Genomic DNA, 20,651 nt, shown 5'->3' with positions numbered 1-20,651 from the left:
GAGCTGAAAAGGTAAGTAGGGAGAAGGAACATGGGGGAAGGGCAAAAATAGCAAAAATGCCAAGTGGCATTCTTGAGAATAGGTTAACCCTTTCTTAGTTAGTGTTAACCCGCTCTCCATCTAAGTGCACCTCCTCAGGTGAGCTAACTAGGATCAGGTGCAGCATTTTGGGGGCTATTTAAGACCTCAGCATACCTGTACAATTGGGCATTTAGATCAGTCTAACTGATTAGGTTGATCTAAATGCAATGCCTGTACCATTAAATGGCACTAGGCTTCACTTAGGGCCATGTTAAATGCTTCACTTTGAGCTGTTCAAATGTTGATCAGCTAAGTCAAGTTTAGAGAAATCACTCCTTACCTTAAAGCTAAAAACCTTCTCTGATTGTCCCCCACCTGCAAAGCTGTGACTTGCCACCAGAGAGCTGGAGAGCTGGGACAGGCTTCTAACCCTGCTCTATATGGGGGGGAAGGAAGGTCAGAACATGAAGCTGGGAGGTAGAGAATTAATGGGATTGGGATGGCTAATGAAATGGGAGGTGAAAAGGAAATGGGGGTGGGGGAAGGAGGGTGAAATGAAAGAAGTCAGCCACTGAAGGGTAAAATAAAAAGAAGTACAAAAAGAAATGAATTTTAAAAGAAATGAAGCAGAACTAAATTAAAGAAGGTTTCATGTTTTAATAAATTGGGATTTGGGATTGGGTTATGGGGGTACTGGTTGTGCCTTGCAGGGTGGCTGGGAGTTGGGAGTGGTGAGGGAAGGTGGTTTGGGTGGAGCTAATGCTCCAGCCTCAGGAAGGAAGCCCCAGCTCATGGGGATCCAATCCAATCCCGTACTTTGTTCCCCACACCCTCCTTTTGAACCTGTACATGCCCAGTAACTTCACTAGCTGGCATGTGTTCTGCAAGCTGTTTGCACAAAGTTGCTTCTCTTTGGATGGGAAGGTCACACCATCCCCAGGGGTGGAAGAAGGAGTTGGCTTGGTGCAAGAACCACCTCCTGGACAGTAGTGTGCAGGGCGTGGAACATTTGTGCACAAAGATCGGGGGTGGGGGGGTCACCGCATCCTGGGATGCTGGAGGATTGCAACTTGGGTGACTCATCTATGGACGGTGGCCACACATTAATGGAACATGAACTGGTTAAAATGGATCAGAGGTAAACCTGCCCTGGAACGGCATAATTTCAAACTGCCTAAAGTGTGCTTAAAGCTAGTTTCAGGTGTCATTGTGTGACATCGGGGTTAAGAGCTCCAGGAGTCTTCTAAAATAAATGCGTAAAAAGGCCCTTACAGGCATTCAGGCAAGAAACAATTATTATTGGGCAATTTACACTCTAATTTCCCACAATTTAACAGGTGATTGAACTTATTGTTGAACTTTTCAACAATAAGACTGGTATCTGACTGGCAACACATTCAAAGGGCAGATTGTGAAATTCATTCAGGTTCACAATAATCCCCAGACTAGTTTGATTTGCTGCCAACTTCTAACCTAATTTTACAATAGATTCATATCATTATTGATGGCAGTATTAACTGAACCTGAGTGAACCAAAAAGAACCATTAGTTTGCTTTTCACTTGTTACTAGTGTTTGGACTTTACATTTGTTTGGTGGATGAGTTCACACTTGTTTAGTCATACTGGTTAAAACTAAAAAAATGCTTGGCAGTTTAAAGGGTGTGATTTACAGAGAGCAATCAGTGCTAAAATATTCAGTGACATTTCATTAAGCAAAGTTCCTTTAAGGTGCATTCATAGAAAAGGTTGCTCAACAGTTGTTCTGAGTGTTATGTTCAGGCCAATAAGAAGCTGTTATATACTGTTTTCATTAGAAGGAAAAACTAGTGTGTAAAGAATAATGTATCAGCAAACTTATTTGGACTAAACAGTCCTTCTGGATTTGCTCAAAGTCAGAAAAAACAGTCATTTTCTGCTGAGTTACAATAAAAGCAATACTAATCAGCCAATACATATATATCTACCTACACCTTTTCATTTTTTAGGCATTTTCAGAGATTCATTTTTAACATAATTCAGATAGCATGTCACACAAAAATTCTAGAAAGTTGGAATATACAACAACATGCACATAAATAAATAAAACAGTAATGTCTGGGTAAAGAGGGAAGTCCTTTACCATGACTTTTTGCACAAGCTCAGAACACGAACCTCAGGATAAACGAGCAGGGCAACATCAACTTCAAATGCAGATTTAATTCAGCTGAAGGCTGGTTCCAGGCTTTATCACGAAAAAAGGCAAAGTAAATTTGAATCAAGGGCCATCTGCTAAAAATTGATCCAATAGCAGTATATACATGATTTAGATTAGGGATTGTTAGCTTGAAAGGGGAAAGAGACCATGGTGTTGCTCTGGCTCACATCATGGTTAGAGGATTCTAGAGGAACATGAGTGCTACTTTGTATAGTTTCTGCTATTTATGAGTTTTCTAATCTTAAAGCCATCTAGAATGAAATGCAGTAAGAAAGAGCCACTTGCCAAGCTGGTAGTTGGTCTACAGCAAACTTCTGCAATATAATTCTTTCTGAACTAGGTGAGGAATATGTTCTAAACCTGAACTTCCTCAAAATTACTTCATTGTTACTCTCTAGCTGGAGGTGTTGTTGAATACTGCTAAAACTCCCATTGTACCAATGGAGAACTAACTGCACATTAACTTTGTATTCAGGTAGTCACCTATTTTCCTGGCAGTTTAAAAAGGCAAGAGAGCTTGCTGGACTTGAAAACAACCATAAAATTGATGCTTTGATATCTTATTAATTATTTACTACTTTTGCACACTGCTACTTGATTCAGTACAGTTCCTGAGATTTTATGACCGCAGTTTCATTTTACAATCCACAATGGGAAATGTTTCTCTTATTCTTCAGAAGATAACAATCACTAGTTTGTGCAAATGCCAATTAACAGACCATGAAAGACAGAAACATGATTAATACATTCTCTTATAATAAGGACTGATGCTTATATTCAGGAGTCAATTGCAGAAATTTATGGATCTATGTTCAAATTAATTTACTATTAAGGTTATCTATTGGGGAATAAGGCAGCTGATGACTGAAAATCTTAAAATGTTTTTCTCCACAGTTTAAGGAATTGCTCAGTAATACACATGAATATATAACGTGTTGGGGAGTGTATATTACGTCTCCTGCTGTGTCAATTAACAGAGGATATGAGTTGTCACAACCTTCAGCTAAGATCCATAGTTCTTTAGTACATGCTGCAGTTGCTTAATGCTTTAAATCTGGAAGCTCTTTGTTCAATTCCTCTTGTGGTTACCATGAGGGTAGGGTAGCTGTCCCACCATACCTTACTAGCAGAACCCTGATCTCTGTTAAGGCTCCTTAGAACCTGCCACATTTTAGCACACTTGGACCTTTAGCTTACAACATCTGCATTCTGACCTACGAGCTATCGAACAGTCCCCAGATACCAACTAGCAGGGCATCAGAAGCTCCTGAGGGCAAGTAGCCCCGAACTGCTCATGAGGGCAGGTTGTTATATTCCTGGGGCCAGCACAGGGCAGGAGGTTTATACTGCTGGGGGCGGCACAGGTGCTGCCCCAGCCTCTAGCTCCCTCTGGCTGCAGATCCGGGAGGAACTGGGCAGGGTCATTTTGCTCCAAGCAGCACAACTTGCACCACACCAAAGTGCATGTCCAGGCACATGCTCTGAGGGAAAAATCTCTGGCCCAAATTTGTGCCCTCTCCTATTTGAGCTGCTGCAAGCACACATGCCTGCATGTGTGGATGCACCCTTACTGGGTGGCTTTTATATGGTTTGTTTTGCATGAAACACCTTTTATAAACTGATCTATACAGCCACAAGCCTTTAATATATGTATAACACACACATATATGAAAATATAAATACATTTTATATAAATGTATTACAAATATATATTATATTATGTTACTTTATAGCCGGGGGGTGGGCAGTAGGGAGAGGGGAAGAGATCATATCCTACTGCTGTGTGCACTTAGCTTTTTACAAAGTCAGATCTTTGGGTCAGGAATTGTGATTATAAATCTGTTTCTCCAGTGGCTTTCACACTAGGATTTCCTCTTCATTAGGAGCCTGCAGAATTTATTGTTGTGGTGACATGGATGGTAGTAATAATATAGTGGTTATAATGAAAATGAACAACAACAACACAGGCACTGAATTACCTTCTTACTACTGGAGTAATTCTCTCCAGATCAGAATGCATGTATTTGTAAAGAAGCTGCTAACATCTATATACCACTGCTCTTCATACTATACTTTTACTCTACTACCTTTCATGCACATCAAAAAGCTCAGTGAAATTTTTCTTTATAGAATACTATGTTTGTATGTGCGCATCAAAATTGAACATGCACCACTGAATTAGACACCATGCTGCACTGAAGCTATGGCTCTGTGATAAACATACACATACAAAGCTCCACTCACAACCCATTATTCAAATTGTTTTCGATTCACTCGAAACAGATATGTACAGTAAGTCATAAACGACTCACTTATTACCTAATACTTTTTTCAGTTAATTGCTTTGAAACAAGCAGACTCACTCTAACGAAGCAGCAAATTTTATATACATTAATGCACACCCCCAATCTCCCTTCCCCATTTCTGATTTCCATGTAGGGTAAAATTGATTCCTAGCCCCTGAAAACATGGCACAATTTCAAGAAAATAATTCATATTAAGTGAAAATTATTTTTAAAGAAAGAAATAACAATGAATATACAGCTGCTTTATTAACATATACTTGACTTTTAAAATTGTATTGGAATCATCCTGACATGCTTAATATTAATTAAAAACAGCCCATTTCTGGAAATTTATTATCCTATTTTAAAGGCCTTATAATTGCCCTATAGAAATATTGATAAGCTATAATTTGCACCTGGTTATTGGAACTTAATTCTACTCTTTTGCTTTGAAAGCTTTTAAAACACTGGTATTTTTGCTGCTATAATTCAGGCTTTCTCAGTATTTCAGGGTATTATAAGCTTTGTTTTTTCAAGTCTTTATATGTCAGGAATAAAAAATTATGTAAGAAATGCATCTAGCATATCTAGCATAGACCAGAAAGGAAATAAATATCAGTACGCTGCTGGATCCATATCTGAGACAATGTGCGACATATCGCTTCATAGTCCAGTAGAACGAGGACATTGGGGTATATAATTTTACTATTTTTATTTTAAGCAGAAGAGGATTTTTTATAAAAAATCTCTCCCTTCAAATTAAACTTAGTTTAGAAAAAGTGTTGAAAATGGGATAATTTTTTTTAAAGTTGCAAAAATAGTGACACATAATATTTTGATATTTTTAATGACTTTTTCAGTTTGAAGTGATTACATTTTGATTTTAAATGTAAGTTTTTATAAATTATTTTTAAAATAGTTAATAGCAATGTGAATTGTTTTGAGGTTACTGAAATAAAATATTTCACTTGGCCTGAACCAGTTCTTTTTTTTGTTTATGTACATTCATTAACATTTCATCTCTAAGATGTTAACTTTTTGTCTCAATTCAGCCTATATATATACATATATATAACAATATATTTTCATTTTTCAGGCATTTTAGAGATTCATTTTTACCATCATTCATGAGAATTCAAGAAAAAAAAAATTAAAAAATTGTGCCTGCCTGGAGAAACTGTTTTATGTACAGGTATACTCAGGAGCAACTTCTGCTCCTGATTTCCAAAGTATGTGAAAACTTAGGAATGGGTCAGGACTCTAGAGTGAACATAGTATCCAAGTCCTATTTATATAAAAACTTAAGGCAGTTCCTTTCAACTTTGTGTTGCGGACATGAAATATGGCAATTATTTTATAGTACCTGTTTGCTTCTTGTTTTAAAAATATATGTTTATTGTAATCAAATTTGTCCATCGTATACTTAATAAAAAAGACCATATGATCTATGGATGTACCAATAAGGTACTTAGCAACTGAAATGTACAAGATGCAAGCCCTTAATTGACTGAAGACCTTAGGCCAGGTACCGACATTTCACAGGAACCAGTAGAAGTGAACGAAAACCAGTCTATACCCATACTAGAACTGAAGTTCGGCACATATACACTGGTTTAAAAATGTTGGAACCCAGTCTAAGACAGACCTGGATCAATGTGCAATCAAACTTAATTGACTTAGGTTAGATCAGTGCATCAAACTTCTGTACCAGATCCCCTATTGATTCATGTTAGGTTGCTGTCCTCTGGCAGCCCAGGCACCTTTGCAGATCCCCGCTGGTTCCTTATTGCAGGAAGATGTGCTAGCACTTGCACTGCTGCAGCCAAGCACCAAGCAGCACCCTCCCCCTTCTCCCTTGCCCACCAGAGCTGTCACAGCACCAAGCCAGCATAGAGCCAAGCTAGAAGCACAATGTGCCTGGCAACCCAGGCAGCTGGCACTGAGCAGTGGGATCAGGGAGGCTTGGCTGAGGGCAGGTTTGGGCCCCTCAGAGCTCTAGCGCTAGCCTGTGCCCAGCAGTCTTGTGCTGGGCAGTGGGTAAAGTGGGACTCCTTGGCCTCCTTCAGTTGGTTGCTGCTGATGCCAGAACTCAGAGTAGCACAATCCTTCCTTCTATGGACCGCCTGGCTGCTGGGCATGGGTGAGCACACCCCTGACATCACTGTGGACCCTGTCCCACTCTCAACCCTGGGTTTCCAGGACAGCCTCAGAATGGGTCACCGTGGCATGGCCAGCAGCCTGGCTGGCAACAGCAAGGGAGGGTGCTGCTGCTATGCAGGAGCAAATCAGGCAGCCTGAGTGGTTCCCAGCCCAGCCCGCCCCTGCCTCCAGCTGCTGCTCAGGAAAAGCCAGGCCAGGCATGTGTGGGAGGCAGCAGTGATGCCTGTCCTCCTGCCTGCCACACAACTCTGCCTCCCTGCTGGACTGTCTGGGCTGACCTCCACCCTTGTCCACCTACCTCTGCCTCTGCCCGCAGCAGCTGATTATGAGCCTTTTGTTTTAATTTTTGCCAACCAGCCAGTACACTGGGATGGCCTATGTTGGGACTGTACTGGAAAAACCAGGAGGTATGGGCACCCTAGCTACAGTGTGGGTTCTGCATATAGAACTACGCCTTGCGAGTCAAAAAGTGTGATATGGGCATTGCTTGGATAGGTTGTGGACTTCTGTGGACCAAGACTAAGACCAAGACCAAGGAAGAACATTGAGCCAAAAACTGATATACATGTCCCAGAGGATTGGAGAAAGGATCAAAACTGAAATAGAGTAGAAATGTTGAAACTTGAATTTGGCATGGACATATCCCTACAAGAAATATTGAAGATGCATAAAATTCCTAAAGTAGAGTAAAGGTAGACTTTTGAAACACAGGTCATTGTACTCCGAAGGAGGTTGCCATTGGTGACAGACACAAACCTATTATTTTGAGCTGTTTTAACAAGCTGGTAGTAACACTATACGTATTTTATTCTAACCAACTAATTTTCCATGCCAGGATATCTGCAGCCTGTGTGTGAACACTAATAATGTTCTCTTCATTTTGTATGCTGTTTCTAAAAAATGTCCTAAGGTATACCATTTCCCTTGAAACTGGTGATATACTTGGCTTGTTACCAATGATTCCAGGGGGCTTTGTTGTGTGAGGGCACATACTCTGTATTTACTCATATTTTATACTCACCTTTTTCCACCCCCAAAAATAACTTTGCAAAATTGGAGTGCATGGCTTAAGTGAAGAAGCTGATTTTATGCCCAAAAGTAGGCGCATGGAAATGCTGTGAGACAGTTGCTGCTTTTTCTCTTCTCTTCCATCCAGCTTCTTCATGAAGGAAAGACTGGAATTTAGCAGGGGAAGATCTGGAGGGGAGTGTAGTCTTACCCTGCTTCCTTGATTCCTACTCCAAAAAAACCAACTGCCTGGAGTCAGCAGTGGCATTTCTATTCAGGCAGTCCTGATGGAGTTAACTGAATTTATGGCTTATTATAATCTCCCTGATTCCTGCAAATTACTCTTCACTCCATAGATGCTAATGACCATCTGTCTCCATTTTACCAGTCTTGATGTTTCACTATCCAAGCTATCCTTTCTTTAGCAGTTTTGCTGTCTGGTAGCCACTCTTGTGCTCTCTTCTTCTGTTTCACAGTTCTGCAGACTGTTTCCATCTCTTTTCAAAATCCAAGGTCTGGCTATGGATCCAGTCTTCAGCAGCAGCTACAGTTTTAGTTTTTAGTTGAGCGGCTAAGACCTGCTCACAATTGAGCTGTGAAGGGGTTAACATGATACCTTTTGCCTGTGTTGTGAAGGGAGTGTGAGTGAACTGAAGATAAAGTGCTATCTCTGCTCTATGAAGCCATAACTCTGGAAAAAATCTTTTTTTTTTTAATTCAGCCTTTCCCAAAACAAGTTGTGTGTTTTACTGAGGAGCATGAGGTATGGGGAGCGGGGACGTGCAATAGTAGTGGAAGGCAGGTTATATCTAGCAAAATGACTGCATTGTTTCAGCTGTCCATAATGCCAGCTTGGCATTGATGGCAAATGAATGACAATGATGGCAAACAGAGAACCATGAGTCAGCTCTTACATTTCTCTGCTCAATCAATATTTTTCATAATGAAATAATAGAAATTAGACATGAAAATGAAAAAAATACTAATTGGCTTATCCCATCCATTTACCAAAGCAAATATTAAATACTGGAAATCTAAAACACATACTGGGTGGGTTTACCCATGCAATTAATGTGCCTGAATTTTATGTGCAGAAAATTCAGGCAAATTAGGGTGTGCACCTGCACATGCCCCTATGTCAAGAGCAAACTGAGCCTGACAGGAGCAGCCTCGTCCAGGGCTGCTCTTGCCCTGCTCTTCCCCCAAGCCCTGGGCTGGCAGAGGGTATGATCGTTAGGCCTGGGCTCTGGGAGGCAGGGGGTAGCTATCCTGGCTCTGGGGGCATTTCCCTTTCAGCCCAGCAGAGATCAAGTCTGGCCCAAACCCTGGGGAGTAAGGGAAGATGTCCCAGCTTTAGGGTGAGCTGCCTTTCGGCCAGACTGAGATCAAGGTTGGCCCTGAGCCCCAGAACAGTTCTCCCCGCCCCCAAGGCTCATGGCTTAGCCAGGAAGCGGTTGAGGCCCCCTGCTGTCTGGACTGGCCAGGAGCAAATTTCTCCTGGTCAGCATCTGCACATGCACTTTGGCACATTAGTTTAAAGCACAGTTTTCTAATATGTGCATCTGTGGGCAATATCAAATGGCACTTCAAATTTATCTATTGCACAGTAGCTGCCATGCATTTGTAGATGTTGGCACTTTACTGCACACTAGATTAGTCTAATTCACAGTAACGTCTCATATAGACCCACTATGAAATTTCAGTCACTGAAAGGAAAACTGTCGAATAAAAATACGTATATGCTCCTTTTATTTCTGCAACATACTATGCAGCACAAGTTGAACCAAGTGAGAAATGATCACCCTTCTCACTTAATCACACAGTTCAGTATACTAAGGTGTAAGATTAATGATAAGTAAATAAGAGGATAGACCTTGTAACAATGAGAGGCTTATTAAATCTTTGGTATGCTAGCTAGTTATTGCTTTCTCATTAGAAAAAAAAAATCCCTCAACCATCTGCCTAGTATAATATGTGCATTATAAAGGATGCATAATTAACTGCTTTAAAGGTTTGTCAGGCAATTCGGTAGCACATGAGCTGACCATTTCACTACTGTCTTTATTTACACCAAGTTTTAAAAGCTTCGTTTTTCTCAGTATTTTTCAGTGTCTTATTAGTGTTTGCTCAATTGCATTAAGACAATGAACAAAATTTAGCAAACTCTGCTCCTCCTTCTTTCTGTAGTGCAGAAGGGTTTGGATGGACAGACATGAATGCCATTTATCACTGACCAAGTCTCTCATGCTGCTGCTATACAGCGTAACACTTTACTTCCTTCATGACTGATTGCACTGTGTCAATGCACAGTCAAAATGGGAGTAGACAAGCCAGAAAAGATAAAAAGAAGACACCACATATCACTGAAAAGCTCAATCCCTACTCATTCTTACCAACAGGGACACCTGTGCTCTTCAGACACTACTTTTCTTATTCATTTTCACCTTTGTTTCCTTCCTTGCAATTTTAAGAACTTCCAGGAACTAAAATGGGTCTTTCCGCTCCCACCCTTATTCAACTAACAGTGTACAACCACAATACCCTCCTATCACCTGGTTGGAGTTCTGGTCAACCCAGCGTTTGCATTCCTAGCACTGCATCTGCTCAGCCTGGTTTCATACTCCCATGCTTGCTACTACCATCTGCTGTACTACTTATCATTCTACCCCTTTGGCCATGAGCAGCTCTATGCCAGACATCAGAAGGTGGCATTATTTCCTACACCAGCCAAGCTCCTGACAGAAGCCAAAGATAAAAAGTGACAATTAGGACAGTAAATGTAAGGGAACTGACTATTATATTGGAAGTGAAACTCTGTGCCTGCAGGAATGAGGCCTATGATGGGAGCTTGTACCTAATCACATTGCTAGCAAAAGGAGACTGCAATGAGTAGTCATCAAAGCCTTGAAATCTCATTGACAAGGCTCAAGGTCTAGTTCTTCTGAAATAAGGCTGGTAGGATTAATAACAAATGCATTTTTGTTTTGTTTTTAATATGAAGATCAGAGAGGGGGTCAATGATGCGGAAAAATGACTATGTAAGAAACCATTTATCCAAGCACAGTTGCAGGTTATCAGGTTTTCAGGGTAAAGCATTTGATTTTGTTAGGTTTCTTTTACTTCCACGTGTCTGAATACATAGTACATAAACCAGGATCATATGCACTAAAAGCACACAGTGGCACAAGACAATGCATTTTTACAATTTAAACCTTTGTAACAGATCATATTCTCAAAATGGCAACAGATAAACTATATCTGTTAAACACACTGTATTTCATTCTTGGGCTTTTGCACACACTGTGATGGGATTGCCAGCTTTCCACATAAGAAATGATACATCTGGTCAAACCATATCAAAGTCATGTAAGAGGAACCTGTGCCAGATTAACAGAAGATTTTAAATGACTCAGGCTACAATAGAGGAGAAATAAGTTTAAAGCTTCAATTTAGGACCGCAGGAAACTCAGCAGAAGATTTAAAGGACAAGGGATGACTGAGGTTTCTCTAATTCTTAACACCGAATGGATAGAAAACACCAAGGAGTTCTTATACAGTGGCTTGACTTCTTAGTGCAATATATACGTGCTAGGCTGGGTGATTTACACTTAAAACAAAATTTAATACCACCTGTGAAACAAACCAACCAAAGCATGAAATTTACCTATGAGAGTGTTTCAGAAACTAATGACAAAATGGCTGCCCACACAGTATGTCTGCAACAAAGTGGGAAACTACACAGAAGTGGGGAACACCGATGGCAGCCCTGTTGAAAACACCCATTGTTTATGACTAAGTAGAGGAGGGGTGTGGTTCAGTAAGTTATCATTGCACACAATGATTTTATTCAAAATTGCTTCTGAAACACTCTTGTAATATTTTCAATGAGATGATACTCATAATTGTTAATCTCGTGGTCTACTCTGAGTAGACCATATAAATTGAAAAATGGACACCTGCAGAGATCAGTCCTTGTGCCTCTGCTGTTTAATCTTTACATTTATGACCTCCTAGGAACCTTCTCAAGAAAATTCATATATGCCTTGTTATGTAACAATCTTAGTTCTCCAGAGCAGATATAATACTCACATCTAATCTGAATACTTTAGATTTCTACTTTAAACAGTATGAAGTACAATAGAAATATCTACATTTCACTTGAATAATAAACAAGCTAATTATGAACCTACATTATAACAGTCCTGCTAAATATTTAGGAATCATCTTAGACAGAACACTGTCCTATAAAAATCACTTAACTATGACAGCAGCTCAGTTCAAAACCTGTAATAATTTGCTCCAGAATCTCACTGGGACTTCTTGGGAAGCTGATGCCAATGCATTGAGAACCACCACTTTCGTGCTGGTTTACTCTTCGGCAGAATACTGTGCCCCAATCTGGTTAAATAGTGCCCATACTGATAAATTTGACATACAACTCAACCAAGCAATGCAAATCATTAGAGGAACAATCCAATCCACCCCTCTTCAGTGGCTCCCTATTCTTAGTACCATGCATCCTCCCCCATTAAGAAGATAAATTTGTTAAATTAGACTAAAGTAAAAAATAACCTGCAACTGCCTATACACAAAGATCTCTTAAACCCACCACATCCAAGATTAAAATGTAGACATCCCACTTAGAGAGCAGCAATTCAATTTGAGCAACACTCACTTAACATACAAAATAACTTAATTCACCCTTTAATACAGAAATTATTATTACAAATCCCACTGTTAGGCCAGCTGGCTTTGAACTCCCTGGATATCTTTGGTTTTCTCTGAACCAAATCTGGACAGGACATGGCAAATATGGATTTTTGTTATCAATGGGGCTGGATTAGCTCACTAAACTACAACTGTGATGCTGCTTTTCAAACTTTGAACCACATTACCTCTGAATGTCTTCTCTGTGCATTTAATGGAACTCTATTGGATTTGTACAATATTACCCTTGAGGAAATCAGCTGGCTACAAAATCTGGACATAAAACTGAATGTTTTTCCTTGCTTTGTGATCATTGTATCATCAAATACTAAAAATAAAAGTTAACTACATGTGAGAATATGCATAATGAAGTTTGCTTATAAGTTCTCCTTTGTACCTATAATGAAGTACATCCCTTACGTTAAATGCTTACCTATGAACTTTACAAACATCTTAATATTTTAAATAAATCCATATAAGGTAGGGGAATGCCATCATCATCTCAAATTTATGCTGGATCCCAGAGTCCTTTACACACTTCAGTGTAGACAAATTCTTCTCTCAGGAACATGCACAAATTCTCCATGTGGACATGAAGAAATAACTTAATTCAACCAATTTCTCAGTGAAAGAAGATACATGAAAAGCTGGGAAGCAGAGTGAATGGCAAGCTGAGCTAAACAAGGTCATAATACCATAAATATTTATTCCAGGAACAGCTTTAGGAGTAACAGCACGTTGCCTAATCCTGCTCCCACTGAAATAGTTTTGCAGTTAACTCTAATAGCAACAGGCCCAGGCCCCCGATATCTTTCACAGAAAATGGAAAAATCATATGAGCACTTTCACTTGCTCTGAAATGGTAAAAAGTTGAGATGTTAATATATGTTGGTACATAAAGGAACTAACAATAAGAATTTTCATAACAGGGAACAGGAATATATGTTGTTGTGTTATTGTATATACCTCCAATTGTGAATAACCCTAAGCACCAGGCTTCCACAGTCATTCTGAAAGATATTTTATTAGAAAGATGCTCAGAAATAAGTACTTTGACTAGTATAAGAAAAGTATCAATATGTTACTTAGCCACTGACGGCCTTGGTTTATAGATTTATAGAAATATGTGCAAATTTAACCAAAATACCCTGATAAAAAAAATAAACATTTAATTCAGAGTGTGAAAGTGCTTCATACTGTGATTTTTATATTTAAGCCTTAAAAAGTTTTTGCCCCTTTCAAACTATCTGATTGTGGCAAAGGACATGTGTTCTGGTCTCTGGCCCTAACCTCCAAAGGGTTTTTACCTGCCAAAGGCACATTCTGTTTAATACTCATCTAAAAACAAAAGCTTCAGATAAGGTCAAGTTTACATCCTCTCCTTAAATTTACATGGGAAGTCATCTCACTCCCTTCTGTGAACTTCACCATTTCATAACATTTCTTCTCAGAACAAACTTTTAAGTTATGGGCACTTTGGGAACCACCTTTTTCATTATGCCACTAGCCTGTTGCCAGTTCTGTCCCCTCCTGCCACTGTCAAAGCCATTAAAGCCAAATATTCATAAGAGGTAACAGATCACAAGAGAAACACACAGCTACAGAAAGATATATTAAATTTTATAAACTTAAAGAGATCTACATAGTGAGTCACCAGTCATATGCAGATAGATCATATGTAACGTATATTAATGTATTATTTATACTGAAGGAATTGTAACTTAGCAATAGCTAAAAGCAGGAGGAACAGCTAAGTAAGAGCAATGAAATTATATTGCATTTTGCTCAGCTACAAAAATAAATGATTCTTAGCAATAAATATCATAAATAGCGATTCTGGACAAATAAGCTATCTCTGAATGATGGGGGACCAGGACAAAATGCTACAAATTTCAATGAAAACTAGGGGTAGTTTATAAGATAATGACAATTGTTAGAGACAGAAGAATAGATGGTTCCCAGTAGAATACAAACTACAATTTAAACCTGGAACTCTGCTGACAAAACTGATTACTAAAATTCTGAGGAACAGAAAAAAAATCTATAAAATCATGAAAGAAAAATATTAACTATTATCAGTTTTGAATCAGAAATATGATATAGCAAAAGTAGGTTTATCATGCATGCAATAGAGGAAAATACTACTGAATATGTGACATGGAAGAAAACAGATAACAGAAAAGTTAGCAAATTTCCCAAAGAAGTAATGTTCTTATTTTATGTATAGATTATATAAAGTTTAGGACTCAAGTCAAATAATTCAAGTTCATTTCTTAGAACCAATTTCTGTGTGTACTGACTTAAAAAATACAGACTGCTGTCAACGTATGTGATTTGATATAAGTACAGAGTGGATGCATCTTTCCTTTTTTGTCTCTTTACATGACATAACTGACCTTTTCTGTATGCACAGAAGGAAAAACAGGGCGAGTACGGATGTGTGAGACATACCAGGGATCACTTATACCTTAGGGATACCCTTGCACTCCAAACCCCACTCCACTGTTTGTTGCTTGGTCACTGAAATGAGCCCAAAGGCCAAATACAGACCTTTCAGTTTTACTGATAAAAGTGATTCGAAAATGGTTTATACTGGTAACAGTACAGAAGTTTGGTACGCATAGACTGATTTAAAAATGGAAGAACACAGTCTAAGATTTGCACCCCTATGTCCAGCCAAAGAGTGAATGTTTGCTACTGATGTAAACTACACCACTTATAGAAAACTGTGCAACTTAGATCAATTTCGTCTTGGGCTTTTTGAATGTCTGTCCCCAGCCAAAGGGCCCTCTTGGTCCAGTGTGCCTGTCTCACCTAGGCCTTGCCAGCTCTTAGGAGAGGAGATTTTGCCAACTAATGAATCACACCTTTAATCCAGCACCTGCTGGAAATTACAGGTGTCTATCTCTGCAGATGAGGCCTGCCTGTATGCTCAGACTCTGAAAAAAAATCATACTTATCAGTGATAATGTTATAAGAAATAGCAAAAAAGATTATTACGAAACAAGAGAAATCATAAGAATCAGTAACCATATGTTGAATACACAGAGAAACACTAAATGAAACAGAAAATTAATTATGAACCTCTCCCTGCATCTTTACCCTTCTAATTTCCTGGCAGCAACTTGCCAGCTAGCACTGCCCAGCTAAGCCAGCTGAGGGACTAAATCATCCCAATGTCTGGGAATCTTTAGACAAAGGCCATTGTATCATGTCATGGGCAGCCAGAGTCTGAAGAAGCAACCAAGATCCAAGGGGATCCAGAATCTGAGTGCAGGGGAGCCAGGAAGCCAGAAGCTGGGAGATCCAACTGAGAACTGAAGTAAGAGATCCTGAGGGTCAGGCAGAGAATGGGGTCAGGAGCTCAGCTGGGTTGGGTATGTGGGAGACCAAACTAGATTCAGGTTAAGGAGTGAAAGGGTCAGGCCAAAAAACCCACCAAAAATGGGGGTGGGGGTGGGGTGGTGTTAGGGTTGAACTGCAGCTCCAGACAGGCTGTCACTACCGCAAGGGTGTGGGGCAGAGCCATGATCCCCTGCATGCATGCCCTTACCTGGTGCATGCAGGCTACAGATCATGGCTCTAATCTGGATTTGGAGCAAGCTGCCCCGCTGCAAGATCCCAGCAGTTCCAGGGCAGCCCCCTGCACTATTCTGCCATTCACACTGCTGGTGTGGCTGAGACATGGGTCTCCATGGAGACTGCACAAGCCCTGTGGGGAAGGGCGGCTGGGAAATGGAGCCCCCAACTGACCTCGGCCAAGAGGTTCCCCATCCTTGGTTTAAGGACATACGCAGACATACCCAAAGAACCTTGTTTACATATTGCCTGACAAAAGTTTATGACCAAAGCAACAAGGGAGGTGGTGCTCACCCCTATCCTGGGGGTCTTCAAAAGGAGGCTAGACAATCATCTAGCCAGGGTCGTTTGACCCCAGCATCCTTTCCTGCCCATGGCAGGGGGTCGGACTTGATGATTTGCTTAGGTCTCTTCCGACCCTACTAACTATGAAACACTTAAATGCTTTGCCTTATCTGCTCATTGCATCCTTATTCCACTGCATTCTTGGGGAGAATATACTATGCATATAACTTTTTCCCCAGATGTATATCTGTTTAAGAAGTCAGGCTTTTCCTGATCCTGATTATGACTAAGGAAAATTTACATCCTCACAGCTATAAAGATTTACTAATCCATCTGTGATATAGTTTCTTACTTATTCTCTCCAAGAAGTCTCTGATTTAACTTTTCTCCAACTAACATGTATTCTCTTTGAAGTAGAAGTAATCATTGTCTTTTTTGAGGATGAACCCAGTGCCCAGAGGCACTCAATCTGCATAGTCATCCTGGATGTAAATTCTCAGTGATTATTTCTCTCACTCAGCAAGGCTTTAGTCCCCTTAAATGTGAACTTTATTGCCTTACTATGTGCATCATTACTGTGCTGACTAATCCTGGCCATATTACAAAAGTATAAAATATGTTCATACAAAAAATCTATAAAACATAAAAACGATAAGGATAAACATAGCTTTATATGAAGCTTTTAGCTGACAATGCAGAACAAATAAAGATAACATGGACATCAGTAAACCTGGTTCAGGAAACTTTTTGTGTGATATTCTGTGAACACCTCAGTCTACTATGTGTTCACAATATATTCTGTTTATTGTCACAATACACATTTTTAATGATATGTGTTTATATTTATAGACCATCTTCGGTAAGGAAAGATTCTACAAATTCAGTATACTATCTTCTTTGTAAAGCAAGTTGCTGAGAAAAACATCATCTCACTGTTTCACTTTCTCCTCTGATAGCTCTACAATGCCTATCATAATATTGGAAGTGCTACCCTATAACTGTCTCTAGCTTCCAGAGAGGTCAGCTCTTTCTATATTACCATGACCTGACTTTACACAACAGCTATGTCCTACCATACCAATGAGACTGGTGATTAACGCAGGACAAAGACATGGATGCGGCAGAAAGATCTAATACAAAGTGGACCCAGATCATTGAATTAACTCCTACAGAACATCACTCTGTTAAGAAGTAAATTCATAGTTAATCTCTTTAATGCAGTTTCCCCTCAATAAAACTAAATGCACAAACAAACAACTAAACGAGTGATCTCCATCACAAGTTGAGGAGAGAGTTTATTTATTTCTGTTTCACTTACATTTTGGGAGTTTGTTAGATGCTGTAATGATAAGGATCTTATAAGTAGATTGTCAAAAGGTTCACAAATTTGTCTATGCCTGGGCCCTGTGTGGCTTAGGCTATAAGCGAGGGACTCCCATTAGAATGGGAAATAATTTATCCAAAGGTAATAATATGGTCTTACATTTTAGACTGTAAGAAGATATTCCTCTTTATATATTTGGTGTGTTCATTACTCCCCATTTATCAATTTTATAGATTCATAGATTATAGAGTCGGAAGGGACCCAATGGATCATCATGTCTGACCCCCTGCTTCTAGCAGGAAAGAGGATTCAGGTCAGATGACCCCAGCCAAGTTACTGTCATGGCTCCTCTTGATAGTAACCTCTCTTGGAAGCCCAGGTAAACTTGGTATGCCTATCATTTCTGTCTGGAAGCCAGATGCCAACGTATGGTATCTGGTTACCTCAGAATGAGGTTAGCTAGTCCATAACGTTGCATATAGACATGCCCACAGTGACGGAGCTTTAGTTAAAGCACCCCTGTGGCCATTCTGAAACACTGGAGAGTGGGGGGAGGGTGCTTAATACAAGTGACAGTGGCCCATTTTAATATGAGTGGCTGTTTAGGAACCACTCTAACTAAAATGCTACTTCCTCCCCACCACCTATGAGCATATGTATAGGCAGCCTTTGATCTTCACCCACCAACTGGACAAGGAGGCATACATGCAACCCAAGTATTTTTCTACAGGTGAGATTCTAAGAGGAACTATTGTTGTTAAACATTGCAGCTTTCCTGAGTGAGTCAAAAAATTAAGTTGCTACTGGACAAGTCTGCATGAGCTGTCCTTCTCTTTTCAACCTTGAAAGAATATTTTTTATGATGGCATCTTCAAATTGCAACAACTGAATAACCTGACCATGCCCTCCTGACCTAAATCACATCTTACTACACTGCAAATTTGTTAGTTCTCGACAATGATTTTCTATTTAAACCTGGTGATGTCAAGGTTTACTGAGGAAGTATTGTTTGCAGGGCACAGTTGTTTTGGTACATAGCAACAAGAAGCATTTATAAGAATGCTGGTAACCGGTTTCTACACTTAAAGAAAAAGAGTTTGCCTAGCTAATGTTTGCTATAAAAATATTGAGCCCATTACATTTTAGTGCATCAACTAGAATGTCATTATGTCTATAACAGACAGAAAAAAATGAACATCTTAACATCACATTTCTTTGCCTTACTATGAATACTTTCATTTATTACAGCCCTTATAACATTTGCTAGATTTAAGGATAAGCCTGTGTGTGAGGGAGAGACAGATTCTAAAGAGACAGATGGAAACATATTGGAGGTTTTTTTTTGCATAAATTCACCATCATATAACTACATCTAACTCTGTTTGCATCAATCTTTCCCCTTTCAAAGGAAATTAGGAGTTGAATATATACCTCTACAAATTCTTTAATCAAAATCTTCCGGGCACTTTTCCTTATGTGAAATACTGCATGTAATAAAAAAAAGTGAATCTGATTCCTTAATTCCCTTTTTTTAGAATAAAAATAATTTGGTAGTCCTCACTCAGTGACAGCTCAGAATTGTACTACACATGAGACCTATATTAAGGAGCAACCTCAGGTAATGACTTCATAGGAGGATGATTAGTTCCGACATATTGAGAAGATGATAGAGCACCAGATTTGACAGGCATGGATACCATCTGCAACCTTGTTTTGAGGAGAAGCAGGAAAATAGATGACCTGAAAATAGGTCAGGTGTGGTGAGAAGCCACCCACCTGAAAGTGATTTTCTGTGGGGTAAAACTGGACATGCAAGCTATCAACATACATGTTCACACAATCAATCATCCATCCAGAGAGATGCATATATGAACTCTTTCCAAAAATTCAGTTCCTCTCATCATGAAGCATTCCTGATTTTATTCCTGAAAAATAATGCTAATCAGATTCACAATTATATTAATAACATGACAAGAATAATACCAAGACAACAGAAGGCAAACTGTGGTTACATTTGATCTTTTGTCAGTGGAATATTAAGTGCTGAGAAATTTCTTTGTATTTTTCATCTGGATGCTGGCCCTCCATAGCTGAAAATCAGCTGAGAACCCTTGGATCCATTTATACATATTTTTGAATGTTTTAGAGGGCAACTCCATCCAGATTTCATGTCCTAAGTCCCTTGTGCCAACCTTCTCATAAAATTATCATTATGATTATGCAGATAAAACAGGAAAGATGATTATATCACTTTTCTTCTGAATATCCAGATGTCTCAAACCCCATTATATCTTAAGACATTTGTGGGATGTCATGCATGTTTTCCAGAGTTTGTTTTACTAAAATGGCATGTGTAATCTCTATCTATAGGTAGCATCAAGCTGTGTTCATCCTTATCATCCTTCTGTTGATAATGACTCTGATGTTTAATATAATCGCATTTCTTATAACTTATAACAGGGCCAGAATTGCGTAATGAGTTTCACACCTGGGAGAGGCTAAAAGCCTAAATGGCTGAAGAGAAGTAATCACTGAAAATGAACAACCAACATGGGTATGATAAATATCCAGGCAAATAGGTCTTTGGGGTGTACTCCAAGGCTCATGAATCAGGGTCTCCAGACAATGACCCATATACTTTCTAAAAGGAGAGACCCTAGCATGAGTATCACCTAAGGATATTTCTCACAGTGGGGAAATTAAGTAAACAACTATGCTTTGTATATGCCTGAGGTACTTAGTCTCCTGGCTAAAATTACTATGTTTACTCAAATATAAGGCAAGCCTCCCCCACCACCCCAGTTGACATGGGTAAAACAATCCTCTCATCTTAGAATTGAGTACAGACTAGGCAAGCAATGTCTGCAGCTCCAAATGAGGCCAGGGTAGCTCATGTGGCAGCTAGGGATGCATGGGAGAGCATGGGAAAGGGGTGCATGGTGTGGGGGGAGCATGGGAGAAAAGGGCAGTAGAGGGATTGTGGGGAAGGGATGTACAGAGAGAGGGGGCACAGGGAAAGGGATGCACTGAGCAAGGGGAGCACAGTGCAAGAGGGAGGGGCAGGGGAAAGGGTGTGTGGAGGAACAC

General features: G+C 39.6%; 1 protein-coding gene across 1 annotated transcript in view; it reads right to left on the bottom strand.

The window, feature by feature from the left end:
* The window catches only part of CNTNAP2 (contactin associated protein-like 2), a 1,521,099-nt gene that overhangs the window by 739,220 nt on the left and 761,228 nt on the right, over positions 1-20,651 (bottom strand). The window lies entirely within an intron of this gene.

Source organism: Gavialis gangeticus, unplaced genomic scaffold (assembly GCF_001723915.1).
Source record: "Gavialis gangeticus isolate Ggan-Ray unplaced genomic scaffold, GavGan_comp1, whole genome shotgun sequence".
In the NCBI taxonomy this organism is placed as follows: Eukaryota; Metazoa; Chordata; order Crocodylia; family Gavialidae; genus Gavialis; species Gavialis gangeticus.
Note: the sequence above shows the minus strand (reverse complement) of the source record. Positions and strands in the feature narration are given on the sequence as shown.